Consider the following 18,210-nt stretch of genomic DNA (forward strand, 5'->3'; position numbering starts at 1 on the left):
TTTGTCCTCCTTGACTGGATGTGAGCAGGACACTCCACTGCCCCTTGGGGAAACATAAACACCACCAACAAAAACATTTCAATAAACCATTATGCTATCCTGGGAGATATATGTTTATCACTCCTTCTAATAGCGAACTCAGCTGCTGAGTGCTGACATTATAGCCATAACGCTGTTCTGCCACCTCTGCATTCATCTCTCTGCAGCAAGTTGGCAATGCCAGTGGCAATGTGAAAAGCCTGACAGCAGAGGGCCTGTGTGGCCCACGTAAACATCACATAAGGGATTGGGGAAATGATTTTTCCGGAATGGAATGTCATTAAATTTGCCATCATTACTGACTGGGTCAGTATATAGCACAGTGGCAGGAACAGCTGGGGGTGTTTCTCCATAGAGCAGCTCTCTTTCAATCAAAGCCCGGCGTGCGGCGGTGGCTCGAACCTTTTGGTGTGCTTAAATTGATTTTCAAAAAGAATATCATGCATCTTGTTACAACAGCACAGTGTTACTTCAATATAGACTTAACAAAAGTCACTTCCACTGACACAGTATTAATCATAGCAGTTCTTTCTACTCATAACCGCAAAGATTATTGATCTAAATATGCCTGTTTATCTCAAGAACCAAGAACAAGCAAGCAACGGCACTCTCACTACACAAACACCTGTGATTCATATTCAGTAACAGTGGTGGGACAAAGGGCTTCCCAAGTACTTCACAGCAGGGACAGTGATCTCATCTCCTGGCAGGCTATCTGCAACCCTCTGTGTGCTAAATAGATAGGTTTTTCTCAGAGAGAAATTTACAAAATAAGCTAACCAGAGGAAGAGGTACATTACATGAGCATGTGTGGCCAATGTTTAGAACTGCCACGGTTCATTTTGAAAAATAATAAAGTCTCTTTCTTGTGACTAACCAAAATGTCATAAAGTATTGAGCAAGCTTTTGAGTCCACAAGAATTCTTCATAGGGTCACATGTTGGATAAAGCTGAGTGGCAGCTATTTAAGTCATCACGTCTACACTGGCCAACAAACTTACTTACTTACTTACTTACTTACTTATTTATTTATTTATTTATTTATTTTATTTGTGTCCCGTCCTTATGCTGTAGATTTCAGGGCAGTTCACAACATAAAAGTACAAGATAAAAACACAAAAATCATAATAAAACCAGAAAAAAATGCCTACAAACCAAAAGCCCCCTCCCCACACTCATCAGAAGGGGCACTGCTATGGGGACTGCTATGAAGAGTGCCCGTGCTTTAGAATTTACCACTTTGTTGCAAAGTAACATATTAAAATGGTGTGTGTTGGTTTTACTGACCATTAATTTCTATTTCTTTTTGGATAATTCTATATTCTGCTATTTTTGATTTTGTTAAATGTTATTGGGCATGTGCTTTTAGAATTATTTAGATTCGTTGTTGCTTTATTGTTTGGCTTTAAGCTTTGCATATTTTATATTTGTTATATATTTTCAGTTCTGTAAATCACCCTGGATGATGATGATGATCACCGTATTTTTCGCTCTATAGGATGCACTTTTCCCCCTCCAAAAATTAAGGGGAAATGTGTGTGCGTCCTATGGAGCGAATGCAGGCTCCTTGGGTTCAGCAATAGCAACGCGAAGCCTCCGAAGCACAGAGGGAGCGCTCCCTCCGCACTCCAGAGGCTTTGTGTTGCTTTCGCTGAAGCCTGGAGAGCGAGAGGGGTCAGTGCGCACCTCTCACTCTCCAGGCTTCAGGGATAGCCGCCTGAAGCCTTTGGAGCACAGCGGGAACATGGAGGTGGTGGGGACTTAGTAGCTTCATGAGCACCAGGGGAAGACGTGAGGACAACATTACACCAACAATTGTCATGCTGGTGACTGCTGATGTAGATTCTTCTCCCTTCCCGTTTTTAAAAAACCTAAAAATTCATTCAGTTGAGTAGCAACTGTTTGTACAATGTACTCACTAGAGCTTTCTGGATCTTGATATTACTCCCCCTATTAGCAAAACAGGAGTCCTACATGTAGGCATGCTGAAGTGGAAGAGGAAAAGAGGTAAGATGGGTTGTGAGTCATGTAAACTGTAGAGACTACAACTGTATGAAAAAAGACCAGGTTTTGTTGTCATTTATGTCATTTAAAAAAGAGAACAAGGCCACACTCCATACCTAAACAAAACTCCACAGGGATAAAGGACTGCAGATGTGCTCTGTCATCATGGTGAATGTTGGCAGCAGAGAGTATCACACAGGTGCACATCCATATCCTTTGGGAGTTGGCAGTTAGACTGAAGAGATGCCAGCCCCCTTCTGCCAGCTTCCGTTCAGCCTTGAGTCCAAGGGTGGAGGGAGTATATGCACCCTTAGAAATGCCTGCCTTGACTCAGTTCTTCTTCCATATGATTCTCTCAGCTGAAAGTGCTTCCTTCCCTATAGACCAGTGGTGGCGAACCTTTGGCACCCATGCCAGAGGCGGCACTCAGAGCCCTCTCTGTGGGCACACGCGCCATCGCCAAAGCAGGGCTGTTGCTGGGGGTTGGCAAAGTGGCCGGCCGCTTCCCCCCCCCATGCCGCTGCATGCGGGAAACGCTCCCTAGAGTGTGCGCTGCCCACAGCATAATTGGGGGGAGTTGCGCACCCACCAACCAGTTGGCATGGGTATCTGGGTGAGAGAGAGAGAGCGTGCACACAAAGGGACACGCGTGCAACTCGCTCACCACACCTCCTGATCCGGGCTGGGAGGGAGGAGCGCCGCCCCTAGTCTAGGCAGACGGCGTTCTCCGTCTCCTCGGGGCTCCTGAAAGATGCGAGCAGGAGATTCTCTGCGGCGATAGTGCCACAGTGGTGCCACAGTGGTGGCTGTGTCAAGGGCTGTTTTCAATTGGCTGCCATTGTGGCAATTGGGCGGTTGATTTGCGGCTTTTGGCAGCGAGTGTAGAGATGACTGGTGTCTTCCGCAACTTGTGCGATTGTAAGCATCTGTGCGGCTGGTGAGCAATTTTCAGCAACCCCCCCCCCCAAGCTCAACAACTCTGGGCAATCCCCCCCCCCCCACTCAAAAGCTCTTAGTACATCAGTGACCAAAATTGTGGAATCTTCTGGGAAAAGTGCATTTCCAAGGTTTGATGGCTCATAACTACTTTTTTTTTTTAGTAATACCAGTGCTTTTTTTCTGTGGGTACGCAGGGAGATGCATACCCTAAACATTTTGTGAATTTAATGGGAGAAGAAATTCACTGTATTTATTTCCCCCGATGGTGATTTTCTTGAGTCAAAATGAGAGTATTCCTAAACATTTTATGCCATAAAATTATATATCAATGGAAAGGGTTACATTAACCCTAATGTATGAGTTGTTTTTTTCTAACCTAAAACCTCAGTATTCAGGTTAAATTGCCATGTTGGCACTTTGCGATAAATAAATGGGTTTTGGGTTGCAGTTTCAGCACTTGGTCTCTAAAAGGTTCGCCACCACTGCTATAGACCCTCTCAGGTGCTGAGATCAGCAGAGGGGGCCCTCTCGTTAGTTCCTCCAATCTCAAAGTCTGGGACGCAGGTAGCAACCCAGGAAAGCGTTTTCTCTGTGGCATCCCTTAAGTTATGGAACTCCCCACTTTCAGAGAATGCTGAAGATTCACCTCTTTACCCTGAGGTGTATATTCCCTTAACAAAATAACTGGTTTCCTCTTAGAGATTCTACCCTCATCTACACAGGACCACAGGTTTGGAAGGGATGCATGGACACCATCCAGACGGACTCCCCCCCCCCCCCCAAAAAAAACCCTTATAACACTGGAACACGGCTCATGCACCTGCGTGGAAGTTTCGGATTTCGGCAAGTCCCTGCTGAGGCACTCAGGAAACCTGGCAGTGCCACTCACGGCATGGGATGTGGATATCTGTGAGCAGCAAGAAAGTTCTTCAACAATGTAGTAGATTTTGTTCTCACCCTAATCTTTCATGGTTTAGTCTACTGTGTGCTATGGAAGTGAAGGGGTAGGCAGAGGCATTTAAAAGGGCAACCATACAATGGCTTTCATTCAGATGCTGAGAGAGTTAACTCTGCCCCTTAAGCAGTTAATGCATAAACCATTTTAATGCTATACTAATTGTTTCACATCAGAGGGTAAGACATAAATTATAACCCATTGGGCTTTAATTGCATGTTCTTACATTGTTGCTAATTATCCTTTATTCCTGAAAAAGAGAGCTTTAGAATGTTTAATTTTGGATTCCAAGGAATAAAAGGTACTTCCAAAGAGGTTATTCTTATCAGATGTGTGCTGCATCTACATTTGAATATTTTCAGGAAATTTCAGTCCATTCTCAAACTAGGACTTTGCTTGCCTTGACCTCAGTGCTGAATTTTTCAAAATATATGGTGTTAAGAGTTTGCAATGAAACTATATTCAACGTGTAGAATCCTTTTCTTGTCCTGTGATCCTAGCTGTCTGTATGTGGGGATGGCTTCAGATACTCAGTGCTGCAGGGCATACTCTTAAAAATGCTCTTCACATTTCCCACTCCAGGGACAAATGTAACTTCTTCATGGTCTGAAGGCAAAGCAATCTCACATTTTGGAAGGTGGGTGGTGTGGAGCTTTGCAGGGCATCCATGTACAACACAATGTGTAATATGGAACAGATGAGATGGCAACTGTTAATCCTTCAAAGGTCCTAAGGAGTCTTATCTGGTCACTGCCAGCTCAGCCTCTTCCAGGTAGTCTCTGGATCAGGGGTAGGCAACCTAAGGCCCGGTGGCCGGATGCGGCCCAATCGCCTTCTCAATCCGGCCCATGGAATCAGCGCGTTTTTACATGAGTAGAATGTGTCCTTTTATTTAAAATGCATCTCTGGGTTATTTGTGGGGCATAGGAATTCGTTCATATTTTTTTCCAAAATATAGTCCGGCCCACCACATGGTCTGAGGGACAGTGGACCAGCCCACGGCTGAAAAAGGTTGCCGACCCCTGCTCTGGATCATTGTTTGCTGCCGGATCTTCTGAGTAGACCCTTCCTCCTAAGTAGACCCTTGGTGATCTAGCGTAGAGTGAGCTGAATCAACTTTCAAAAATGAAGGGTGCTAAAAAGGTATAATGTGACTTGGGAATTCAAAGATATTTTGGTTAAATTAATATTATTTAGTTTGCTTGGTAAGTAACATTTGTGTAAAATGCATAGAAAGCATTAAAAATGATTGCCAGGTACTTGCTATTATTATTAGCATTAGCATTAACATCTGACATTTTCAGAAGCTAAGATTTAAATTATTTGGTTTTCTGAAAGCAATTTATGTGCTTCTTAATCTAAATGTTGTCCAGTCACAAAAATAACAGTGCGGCTGATGGTCAAGGATGATGGGAGCTGTAGTCTAACAACTCCTGGAGGGGCCACAGGTTCCCTATCATTGATACAGACAACATGCACAACTTGTGATACATTTGGGACAGAAGGAAAACAACAAATCAATTCTAATAGAAGGGGATAAAAGCTCACATATTAACACCCCCCTTAAAATAAGCATCCCCAGAAATATGCCAAACAACTCCTGGTAAAAACTGTCAAAAGGCAGTAAGTTGAGCTGCAAAGGTCTGACAGCAGTGCTCTCCCCCCCCCCCTTCTTTTTTCTTTTTTCTTATGGTGAAAGAGCCTCTTTCTCCAATGAAAGGAACATAATCACTCTTCAAGGGTGAGGCATTTAATTTATTCCACAGGGATTCGTTTCAATCCTTTTCGAAAGCTAATCTCTGCTTTGAATTCCTGGTGTTTGCCATTGAGGAAGGGCACACGTAAGAGCCTGCTCAAACCTCCCTTCCCCTTTAAAGCCATGTCTGAAAAAGATTATTTTCCTCCTGCAGCTCCATTTTCGATTTGGTCTGAGTCAAATCGCTGGATGACCCTGGGAATAGCTGGCTTCACTGACAGAGCTTTTCCTGAGTCTGCTGACATCCTTTCTGATGTGGTAAATAAGTCACAGGAACCATAAAAACCAAGGGCTTGGTTTTTTGTTTTGTTTTTCTGCTTTAACACATGGGCCACATTTAGAGTTCATCTCAATCCAGGGGAAAATTTAAGCTTAGAACGCGGACAAGACACCTTTTTTAAAAATCCACCCTGATCTGCCCCTGGCAGTGGCGTAGCGTGGGGGGTGCAGGGGGGGGGCGGCCGCACCGGGCGCAACATCTGGTGTTAGGGCAAATCCATGGGTTAGGGGGCGCAAATCCACAGGTTAGGGGGCGCAAATCCACGGGTTAGGGGGCGCAAATTACTTGCCTTGCCCCGGGTGCTGACAAACCACGCTACGCCGCTGGCCCCTGGGCTATCCCATTTGCCCTCCCTATCATTGAGGCAAGAACAGTGGAGAGGCAACAGTGGCTCCTACACTTGTTGGGAGGGGGCTTCAGATGGTGGACTACTCTCTCTGCCCACAGACTTCAAAATCCTATGTCCTCTGGGGTGCCCTTCTAGGATTGCACTCAAAACATGCATAGAGTACTTTATTATTTCAGGACGGCACACATTCACAAGAACATTAAAAGAGTTCTACTGGATCAGGCCACAGACCTATTTACTCCAGCTTCCTTTTCTCACAGTGGCCAACCAGATGTCTATGGAAAGCCCTGAGGCTGGCTTGAGTGCAACAGTACTCTCCCCGTGTGTGATTCCTAGCAACTGGTATTCACTGGTTTCCAATAGTAGAGGTAGAACGTAACCGCCATGGCTAGTAGCCATTGATAGCCTCATCCTCCATGAATTTACCTAATCCTCTTTTAAAGCTATCCATGTTGGTGGCCATTCCCAACTATGAATTCCTTAGTTTAAATATGTGTGTTATGTGGTGAAGTACTTTCGTTTTGTCCTGATTCTTCCAACATTCAGCTTTGTGGAATGGCTCAAAGTTCGAGATTTATGGAAGAAAAACTATCCACTTTCTCTAAACCATGCATTTATTTCCCTTTATCATGCCCCACCCCTTATTTGCCTTTTTTTCTCTCCACCACGACTATTTTCCAATATAACAAAACTGCAACAATAAGAACTGAGTCTAAATGCATGATACAATTACCACTGGGTACATTATATTAACCGTGCAATATGATTTCAGACACACTCTTTGTTTTTTAAAAAATAACACTCCAATTAATAACAAATCAAATCTTGCCACACATAATACAAATAATAAAGCCAATTATACATTCCAAATTATATAATTTAAAGGGACTTCCCATGTTCTGGCTGGTCAGGAGAAAATCTCATAATCATAAAGTATCATAAATCCGATATCTGATCTTATCCTTTATCTTATCATAACAGTCACTGGTATGCGACTTTCAATTGTATTTAACAAATCCATATGTATATTAGCATGCAAGAGGAATTTTATTTATTCTTCCTGTTGTTTTCATCAGATATTTTTGGTGCAGTCCCCCTCAGAGGTCCCTTTTCATTGAATGAATAAATTTATTACGGTCATAGACCAGAAGAAAAGAGAAAAAAACATAAAAGGCAACAGTAGTTTACAAGGGAATGATGGTGTCAATTTAAGATCATTCCACGATCTTATCTTCCAGGACTCTGAGCTGTCTTCCAGCTTTCCTTTGTCTATCAAAATTTAAAGCACAACAATCCTTCAAATCTTTTAATGAACTGGTGTTTTTCAAATCCGAATAAGGGTCTTCCATAGGGGGCAATGCCATAAGGTATATTTCACAGTTAGTAATTGTTTGGTTCCTCTAAAATCCAAGCTTTGCTCCCCCCCCGGGCCCTAGGGGAAGCTTGCAAAGATCAAAGATTCACCTTCACTTTGATATTAATCCATATACGACAAGAATCCATGCAAGCAAATGTAGTTTCTTATGTGAAATATTCCCCAGTTGTAATCCATTGGTTGTGTTCAACCCCTGTAGAGAGGCCCTTTCTTTTTCTAATGCGCCACCATTTACGCCATTTTATCGTTCCAAGCCGAAAGTATATCTACTCATGTTTTTGTACAAAGTCCTTTCATATCTTGCCAGTTCCAATTAGAGCCCTCCACAGAGGGCCACACCATAAAGCATCAAATTCTCAAGTTTTTGTACAGTTCCTCTTGCATTCCGTTTAGTTAATTAAATCTTTCTTAGTGAGGCTTGCCAAGTCATGAAGTAATAAGTATAGAAAAGAAACAGATGCTCACCTCACATAAATCGTAGCAAAATGACGAAAATCCTTTCCAGATCAGAACCTTAACACTTCTTTCCAGAGCACGCCTGTTTCAGGGTCCGAATTCAAATATTTTTTAAGGAACAGGAATACTCTCTCTCATGGTGCCAGCAATGGAGAGTTTCCAATTTGTGCAGTGCTAAACACCCAGCATCCCTGCCCCTGCTCCTGCATTTTTAGTGATCTTGGAAATGGTGTCAGAAACAGTGGTCCAAAACATTCACAACTTTGTAAACAGATAAACAACTACACAACTTTCTGAAGACATCTAAAGGCAGCCCTGTATAGTTTTTAATGGTTTAATGGCTGATATTTCATTGTGTTTTTATATTATGTTGAAAGCCACCCCAAGTGGCTGGGGCAACCCAGTCAGATGGGTGGGGTATAAGCCGGGCTCCCCCCCCCCCCGCCAAATGAAATACCGTATTTACTCGAATCTAATGCTCATCTTTTTTGGCCAAATTACGTTGGAAAAATTAAGGTGTTCATTAGATTTGATGGCACGTTTACATTTGCCAGGAAATGCTTTTTTTTGGTTTCAAGGTTCTGAAAATTGAGTTGCGCATTAGATTCGATGGCACGTTAGTCTTGAGTAAATATGGTAGATAAAATCCATTTTCTGCTGTTTCTGCATTAGAAAAGAGAATTCTGGATTTTGAGTAATTTGTGACTCGGTGGAAAGCATTCAGCTGGTTGACTAGAAAGAATGAGCTTCTTTTGGGTTCTGTAGTATTAGAAGTATCATCTGCAAAGGCATCAGATGATGCCTTTAATAGAAGAATCTTCTCACAGTCAATTGCCTGGCACCTTTATCACCACTGCAAATAACAACAGTGACAGGGAGCAGTCGTGACACATGCCTCTAAGAAGGTTGATTAGAGGGGCCTTAAAACCATTAACCACACTGCCTGTTCTGGTTTTCAAGCAGGACAGAATCCATCAAAGGCTGCGGTTGCTGCTGTTTTTGCAGCCATTTTCTTAGTTTTGTTCTTTTCTCCTTTTTCTCCTCCCCCCCCCCCGCGCCTTCTTCCCTCTTCAGGATCAGTGTCTTCTCCGCTGTCTTCTGCTCCTCTGTGTATTTATCTCCTTTTGGCTGAAGCTGTAACTGGTCCATTTTTATTTTTATTTTGCTTCAAGGTGGGTGACTGCAGCTTTAGTTATTCCTTCATGTGTTATCAGCAGTTTGAAGAGGTAACCCCATCTATATTTGATTCCAGCTTCTCTGAGTGCAGCAGTGAATTCATGGAACACACATCTGTATTGCAAAGTTACAGGCTGTAGTGGGTCTTCAGGATCTCCAGAAGTCCCTCCCCAACAATGGGAGTCAGTGACTGAAGTGTAGGTGGGTTCCCACAAAGCTAGACACAGTGATAGCAGCAAGAACCTTTATTGAGCTAACAGAACAGCAAAGCAACTGCTTATGTACATTTCTGAAGGCCTGGGCCACTCCCACTCTCAATGTGATTGGCTGTCAAACTCCCAAGCTGCAGATCATAACTTAGAGTTTAAAAACCAATGGCAGTGGCCCAAATCCTGAAATGTTCTGTGACTGGATATTATGTATTGAATTAGAACACGGGGACTCAGAATCCTTAGTCCAGACTCAAGCTCAGGCAAACACAGACCACTGAATATATAACAATAACCCCCACATCATCAGAGATAATTCTAATGGCTGGCTTCTAAAGGATGCAATGTGAGCTACAAAATGAGCTTTTTTCACTGCCCACACTGCCACATAGTAGGCACACCTATGTGTTCTTAGCAGTTTTCCGTTGGCTTCAGAATGAGACTTGCACCACCTGCACTCCAGTTCTCATCCAGCCTGCTTCATAGTCTGGAGCACCTCAAAGTACCAAAGAGCCTCTCAGGCTCCAAAACACTGGCAAGGATGCCCAGGGCAAGAATGATCATGTCTGTTTCATCTCGCTATTCCACGGCAAGGGCTTCAACAGGATCCCTCAGGACATTCAGGGACATATCAGATGACATCAGTCTCCCAGGGCAGGCCATACCTCCCTTCAGAGCGGCACTGCCATTGTTAGTCGAAACTTAACCAGATAATGGTTTGGCCATTGTACTCCTTCTATCTTCAGTAAATCCCTCATATCACTTTGGGCAAAGATCACATCCAGAGTGTGCCCTGCCTCCTGTGTTGGACTGATGATAATGTGAGAGAGACCTGTGGTTGTCATGGAGGTCATGAAGTCTTGAGCTGGCCCATCAGCAGCCTCCACATGGAGATGGAAGTCACCCAAGATTATCATTTTATGGTCCTCCAACAATATCCCAGAGACTACCTTGGTCAGCCTGGTTAGAGATGCAACAGAGTGATCAATAGACCAGTAGCATCACTCATCTGTCTTCTGGCCCAACACCAGTGAAAGACACTCTAAGCCTATCTCAAGGTCAAGAGGCTTCCTGATCAAGGAGATGGTGTCCTTGCAGACAATAGCAACTCCCTTGTTGAATCTCTTTTTGAAAACAAAGTGTTTATTATCTTGTGGTGATTGGAGACAGATACTTATGCCGCCGTTTAGCTCCTCAGCTAGCTCATTTGCCTTTTCTTTCTCTTCTAAAAACCTCAAGTGGTATAGCCTGGAGGTAGTTCCAGCCCTTTGTTTTTATGTATCTGAGAAGGAAAGATTAAACAATTTAAAAAGGGATATGGGGACATATTTTTGCATGTTGTGGACAAATTATGGTTATACATCATGTACTCTGGGCCCATCACTAACCTAAGGGTTCTCAGAGCCTTGTAAGGTGGAGAGCTTTAAAAGCTCTTTCTGCAGTAGGTCTTCATTTATTTATTACTTTCCTCCACCCATGGTAAGCTGCAGTCACGTAAGTATAGTGAGTGTAAGTTGTGGGCCCGCCATATACTCAGGAGAAACTTTATTAAGGACTCCATCACAAGGCATGGTCTCCTCCACTATACAGTGGTACCTTGGGTTACAAACGCTTCGGGTTACAAACACTTCGGCTTACATACTCCACTAACCCAGAAGTAGTACCTCAGATTGAGAACTTTGCTCCAGGATGAGAACAGAAATCACACACTGCAGGAGGCCCCATCAAGCAGGAGGCCCCATTAGCGAAAGCACGCCTCAGGTTAAGAACAGTTTTGGGTTGAGAATGGACCTCCAGAACGAATTAAGTTTGTAACCAGAGGTACCAATGTACATTGAATAGGATTTGTTCCACTTTCTGATTTTCTTTTAGTCTGTTAAGATTTCAACCTGAGAAGTTAATAACAAATACTTCTTCTTCTTCTTTGGTGATCACTCATAGCCGAGTAAGATTGTCTTCCATAAACACGTTTTAACAATAAATCTGGAAGTGACTGTGGAGGCCAATTCTGGATCCACATGTCTTTCCATAGTGGGGACATTGGTTTCCAGGCAGGAGTTGATCTCAGTGTGGACTTGCCAATCGTGCCTTCCTCTTAGGATGTTTCTCCCTTGTGTCCTGAGTTCGAGTGTCTTCAAAGCCCATGGCACCTTTGGTAAAGGCTGTTCTCCAATTGGAGCACTCGCAGGCAAGTGTTTCCCAATTGTTGGTGTTTATACTACATTTTAAAAAATTTGCCTTGAGACAGTCTTTAAACCTCTTTTGTTGACCACCAGCATTAAGCTTTCCATTTTTAAGTTCAGAATAGAGTAGCTGCTTTGGAAGACGATCATCAGGCATCCGCACAACATGACCAGTCCAACGAAGTTGACGTTGAAGAATCATTGCTTCAACACTGGTGATCTTTGCTTCTTCCAGTACACTGGTATTAGTTCACCTGTCTTCCCAAGTGATGTGTAAATTTTTTTGGAAACACTGTTGATGGAATCTTTCGAGGAGCTGGAGAGGGTGTTTATAAGTGGTCCATGTTTCACAAGCATATAGTAAGGTTGGTTGTACAATAGCTTTGTAAACAAGCATTTTGGTTTCCCTGCGAATGTCCTGGTCCTCAAACACTTTGCACTCCAACTGGGAGAAAGCTGCACTTGCAGAGCTCAGGTGATGCTGGATTTTGGCATTAATGTCAGCCCTTGTGGAAAGATAACTGCCAGGTAGGAGAAGTGATCAAAAATTTCCAACGTTACACCGTTGAGTTGGATTTGTGGTGCTGCAGAGGAGTTTTTTGTACTTGTTGGTGCAGCACTTGGGTTTTTTGGATGTTGAGCCATAGGCCAAGCATTTTGTTACGGTAACCTTACTCTTTGCTTTCAGCCTGCTCAGATTAAAGAGCTTTCCATTTGTTCGATATATGATTTCTACTCCGGTGGGGAGTTTCCCTTTGACAAAGTGTAGGATTATGGCAATGAAAATAATAGAGTTGGGGCAATAACACAACCCTGAACCAACTGTGAATGGTTCACTTTGAGAGCCATTGTTATCTGCAATTGTTGCTGTCATATTATCATGGAGGAGCCAAATGATGTTCACAAATTTATCTGGGCAGCCAATTTTCAGAAGGACAGTCCACAGGGCATTACGATTTACAGTGTCGAAAGTCTTAGTCAGGTCAATAAACGCCATATACAGGGGTTGGTTTTGCTCTCTGCATTTTTCCTGAAGTTGCTGAGTGGTGAAAATCATGTCCACTGTCCCCCTAGAAGGCTGGAAACCATTTTGGGATTCAGGAAGGGTCACCTCTGATATTGTTAAGAGACGGTTTGCTAAGATCCTTGCAAGAATTTTGCAGCTAATAGAGAGATGCCTTGATAGTTTTCTGCAATCTGTCACCTTTCTGTCACCTTTTTTAAAAGACATTGATAATTTTCTGTCACCTTTTTTTAAAGACATTGATAATTTTGGCATTCCTAAAGTCTGCTGGGATCTCTTCTCTCTCCCAGATTTTTTCAATGAGCTTGTGAGTTGTTGTGTAAGTTCAATTCCAACCACTTTGAAGACTTTGGCAGGTATCCCATCAGGTCCACTGGCTTTGTTGTTTTTCATTTGGTGAATAGCTGTACACAACTCTCCCAGATTTGGAGATACTGCAAGCTCATCTCTAACTTGTTTTTTGTGGAATTTGTGAGAAGATCTCAGCAGCTACAGGGGAGTTGTGGTTAAGGAGATGTTGGTAATGTTCTTTCCAGCGCAGTGCAATAGCTTCTTTATCTTTTAGAAGCGTGGTACTGTCTGCTGAGCATAGAGGGCATACGCCATGATTTATTGGCTCATAGATGGTCTTTGTGACGTTAAAGAAACTGTGCATTATGAGTGTCAGCTAAGTGCTGAATCTCTTGAGCTTTTTTTATCCACCAGGTGCTTTTTACTTCTCTGGTTCTTCTTTGAACCTCAGCCTTAGAGTTGGCATAGGTTTTTTTCTTAATGGCACAGTTTCTGTCTCTTTGCCAGATCTGAAAGGCCTTCCTTTTCTTGTCAATCATGCATTCAATCTCACTGTCATTCTCATCAAACCAGTCCTGGTGTTTCTTGGTTTGGTATCCAATAGTTTGTTCACAGGCTGCAATAATGGATGTTTTTAGCTTGGTCCAGTGTTCCTTGATGTTATCAGGGAATTCTGAAAGCAGATGGTCCTTAAGAGCTGTTTGGAAGCAATCCTTCTTAATGGGATCTTGAAGGGCTTGAGTGTTCATTTTGCACCTTGGTTTCCTTCCTTGAAGCCTGCGTTGAGGTATAATCTTGATAGCCATCATGGAGCATATTAGCCAGTGATGTGTCCAGCAGTCATTGGCACTCGTCATAGCTCTGGTAAGGAGCACATCACGGTGATCTTTAGCACAGACAATAACATAGTCTAAGAGGTGCCAGTGGTTTGACCAAGGATGCCTCCATGAAGTTTTTAATTTATTTTTCTGTTGAAAGAGTGTGTTGGTAATAACAAGGTTGTGCGCTGCACATATCGTCAAAAGTAAGACTCCGTTCTAGTTACTGTTGCTAATTCCTTCTTTCCCAGTAGTTCCAGGCCACAGATCAAAATCTCACTCAACTCTTGCATTAAAATCATCCAGGAGGATAATTTTATCTTCTTTAGGCGTCTCTGATAGGACGGTATCCAGCTGAGAGTATTTTTTTCCTGTAATGTCTTCATCGGCATCCAGTGTTGGTGCATAAGCACTGAGAATAGTAGCCTGTTTGTTTTTGGTGAGTTTTATTTGAAGGGTTGAAAGTCGCTCATTAATGCCGGTAGGGACTTCTCACAGGAGCGTCACAAGATCGTTTTTGATAGTGAAGCCTACCCCATGTATTCGACGTTCTTGTTCAGATAGACATATCAATGTTAAAATGTCGCAGCTGTCTTGCAATGATGGCAGTTCTGTGTTCAGGACACTCGTTATCTGTGTTATCTAACAAAGTCCGTATATTCCATGTTCCAAAGTTCAGTTGTCTTTTACGACCACTGGGTGGTGACCCCACTGGGCACAGTAATCAAGTCAGAGAAAAAGGGAGGCAGACTTTGTTTAGGGCACCTTTTCTAGCCCCTCCCCCTTTTCGGGGTGAGCGGAGTGGATCCTAAAAAGGGCTGCTCAGTCATGGATACAGCTGTTGAGCTGCTCAACTGCCTCATTTCTTGAGTCAGAACAACTGAATCTGTATTCACTGACCATGTGCTAGGCGCTTCCAGATTTCATGATCCTGCCCCCGTTACCATTTGCTGATTGCCATGGGACTTTTGGGATTTGGGTTTGGGATGGGTTTTTGGAAGAAGCCTGTGTATGAATTTGTTTTATTTTTGTAGATCAGTGCACACTTACCAACTGACAGTCTTCACAGTAAGGCTCTGTTCCGATGGCATGAGCAGCCACGACGACCAGTAGATTCTTATCTGCTGCAGCCTTCATCCGCCTTCACAGCCGTTGTAACATATCACTTGTTATCATCCGCCTGTTTTGCCATTGAGGACTTCTTGGATCATTCTTTGTCTAGCTCTTTCCCTTTGACCTTACCGCCTTGGGTGACCCTTCTGGGAGTACGAGATTCCCGGCGGTTTCGCTCACAAGGTGATGATCCAGCGAGCAAGAATAACAAATACAGGAAATGTAAGGTAAAGGTAAAGGACCCCTGGACGGTTAAGTCCAGTCAAAAATGACTATGGGCTGGGGCACTCCTCTTGCTTTCAGGCCATGGGAGCTGGTGTTTGTCTGCAGACAGCTTTCTGAGTCATGTGGCTAGCATGTGGCCAGCATGACTAAACCTCTTCTGGTGCAACGGAACACTGTGACAGAAACCAGAGTGCACAGAAATGCTGTTTACCTTCCTGCCGCAATGGTACCTCTATATCTGCTAGCACTGGTATGCTTTCGAACTGCTATTTTGGCAAGAACTGGGACAGAGCAATGGGAGCTCACCCTGTCGTGTGGGTTCAAACTGCCAACCTTCTGATCAGCAAGCACAAGAGGCTCAGTGGTTAAGACCACAGTGCCACCCGCATCCCTACACAGGATATGTAAAGAATACCAGCAAGTTCCCTGGGTAATATAAGGCTGTAAAAGCAGTAATTGTGATATATTTATTGTGAGTGTGAAGAACTTTTGGTATGAAAGTGTTAAAAAGATGAGATACTGTGATACATTTTAAAATACAAGGCATTGCACAGATAGATAATGTTCATTCATGCAAGCATGATTCATAAGGGGATTCATCAAAGGCATGGCATATTTCAGGAAGGCTGCCAGAGTTCTGAGATGGAGATTTAAAAATGAGGGAACCACATTATTTAACCTAAATTTAATCCCCTCCCCCAATTGCAGTAGCAAATTCCCTTAAACATGCAAAACAAGCATGCAGAGGAATGGAAGCTTTATTCAGAAGGTAGAACTTATTAGTAATTTAATGAGAAGTCAGACTCCAGCTGACACATTCCTTTGGGCTTTAAGATTGAGGTCAAGCATTCTGGTGATGCGCAGAGCTGAACTACAAAGACTTTAACTTATTCACAGATGCTTGATGATGGTCAGAGAGACAGGTACAGAAGTGAGAAGGTGGTGGTAAAGCAGACTGATAAAAACGGCCAACATGCTTTGAAGAGCAAAGGCAGAATTTGGGCCTATGAAGACCATTTTGGGGAGTGGGTGGGGAAAAAACAACAATGTTGCCTTTGCAAGTCTTTTATTATTTAGTATATGCATAATAAGAGGTCTCATTTGTGCATGTTTTGCCTTCCAGAAACCATCAGCGTTCAGTAAAGTCTCACTGACTTTGCAAACAGTGAAAGGCAGTCATCTTTCTTCCTTCAGCCCCGTACCCCAAGTACTTGCAACAATAGAACTTTGTACTTTGGAGCTACTCCTGGATTCATCTTTGTTTCTGGGTTAATTTTAACATGCTAAATCCATTATCTGGCACCTATGAATTAGAAGGGGGAGTTTAGGAACTAGAAGGGGTGTCCAGGCACCCCCCAAACTCATAACGCTATTATTATAATAAGCACCCTTTCTGATCACTGACATTAGGCACACTGATAAAATGGTAGTGATCGGAATTTTTTTCATAAAAAACTTAGCATTATTGCAGTCCTGTATTGCATAGTGCTATAGCACCAGCAGCAGTAGCATCATCATTAATAACAAGAACAAGTATTATGGTGCTATGGCACTATGCCTCTTTTTCATTAAAAGATATCCCCTTCTAAGTTCCTTCCAAAGTACCCACTTCCCCAGGCATAGTAAAAGACCATACATTTGATAAGTTAAAAATGGTTTACTTATGAACTCCTCAAAGCTCAGATTCATGTGCTTTTCCAAACAGCAGTCGGAAAACACAGGTAGTCCAAAGTGCTGAACGTTCTTAAATAATTTGGTACAGAAGCACAAGAATAGACTTGACTTCCTTCCTCCAAGGGGGAGGGTGTGTGACCTAGCTAAGCCTGGCAGGGTAGCTTACTCTATGGCATTGACCTTGTCTTGGGTTCATTAGCCTTAAGCATTTTGATTATATAAGGCTGGTTATCTCATACCCTTAAGGTCACCTAGTCCAACCCCCTGCAGGGCAGGAATCTCAACTAAAGCATCCAGGACAGATGGCCATCCAACCTCTGCTTAAAAACCTCCAATGAAGGAGAGTCTACCACCTTCCAAGGGAGTCTGTTCTACCATCAAACAGCTCTTTACTACCAGAAAGCTCTTGCTGCTGTTTTAATAACAGCCCAGACACTGTTCAGCCTGGACCCTGAGGTCCAGCTCCAAGGGCCTTCTGGCAGTTCCCTCACTGCAAGAAGTGAGGTTGTGGGAAACCAGGCAGAGGGCCTTCTCAGTAGTGGCGCCCGCCCTGTGGAATGCCCTCCCATCAGATGTCAAAGAAATAAACAACTATATGACTTTTAGAAGACATCTGAAGGCACTCCTTTAAAATTTTAATGTATAATGTTTTACCATTTTTATGTGCTATATGCTGCCCAGAGTGGCTGGGGAAACCCAGCCAGATGGGCAGGGTATAAATAATAAAATTATTATTATTATTATTATTATTATTATTATTATTATTATTATTACAAGGTTACAGGTTCTCGAAACTCGGACTGCTGTCCTGTGTATGCCCACTTTCCTGGGAGTATGTTTCTGAATGGAGGTGGTATGCTTGTGGATGTCACCATTACATGGACATACAGTGGTACCTCTGGTTACGAACGCTTCACGTTACAAGCTCTGCTAACCTGGAGGTAGCTGCTCCTGGTTGCAAACTTTGCCCCAGGATGCGAACAGAAATCCATTACCGAAAGCGCGCCTCAGGATAAGAACGGTTTCAGCTTAAGAACGGACCTCCGGAACGAATTAAGTTCGTAACCAGAGGTACCACTGTATATCTGGCCATTCTGATAGATGGTCCTTTAGCCTGATCCTGCAGGCACCTCTAATGTTATGTTCTTACTGTACTCAGTGTGGATTATTTTTGACCAAACATGCATGCTTTTGCACTCTGTCGGTCCATTCACTTCCAGCTTTGTGATGCCTTTTCTGGTGAACTAAGTCTGGAAGAATAGCCTGACTGACAGAATCACTCATGCAAAGATTATTTGAGTTTGACATGTCCCCCTTACAAGAGACACAGATAAATTGTACTGA

At 43.2% G+C, this 18,210-nt stretch overlaps 1 long non-coding RNA gene across 1 annotated transcript in view; it reads left to right on the top strand.

Moving 5' to 3' along the window:
- Positions 1–18,210, top strand: part of LOC144326164 (uncharacterized) — a 50,571-nt gene that overhangs the window by 15,025 nt on the left and 17,336 nt on the right. The gene's annotated exons all lie outside the window — the stretch shown is intronic.

This window comes from Podarcis muralis, chromosome Z (assembly GCF_964188315.1).
Source record: "Podarcis muralis chromosome Z, rPodMur119.hap1.1, whole genome shotgun sequence".
NCBI lineage: Eukaryota > Metazoa > Chordata > Lepidosauria > Squamata > Lacertidae > Podarcis > Podarcis muralis.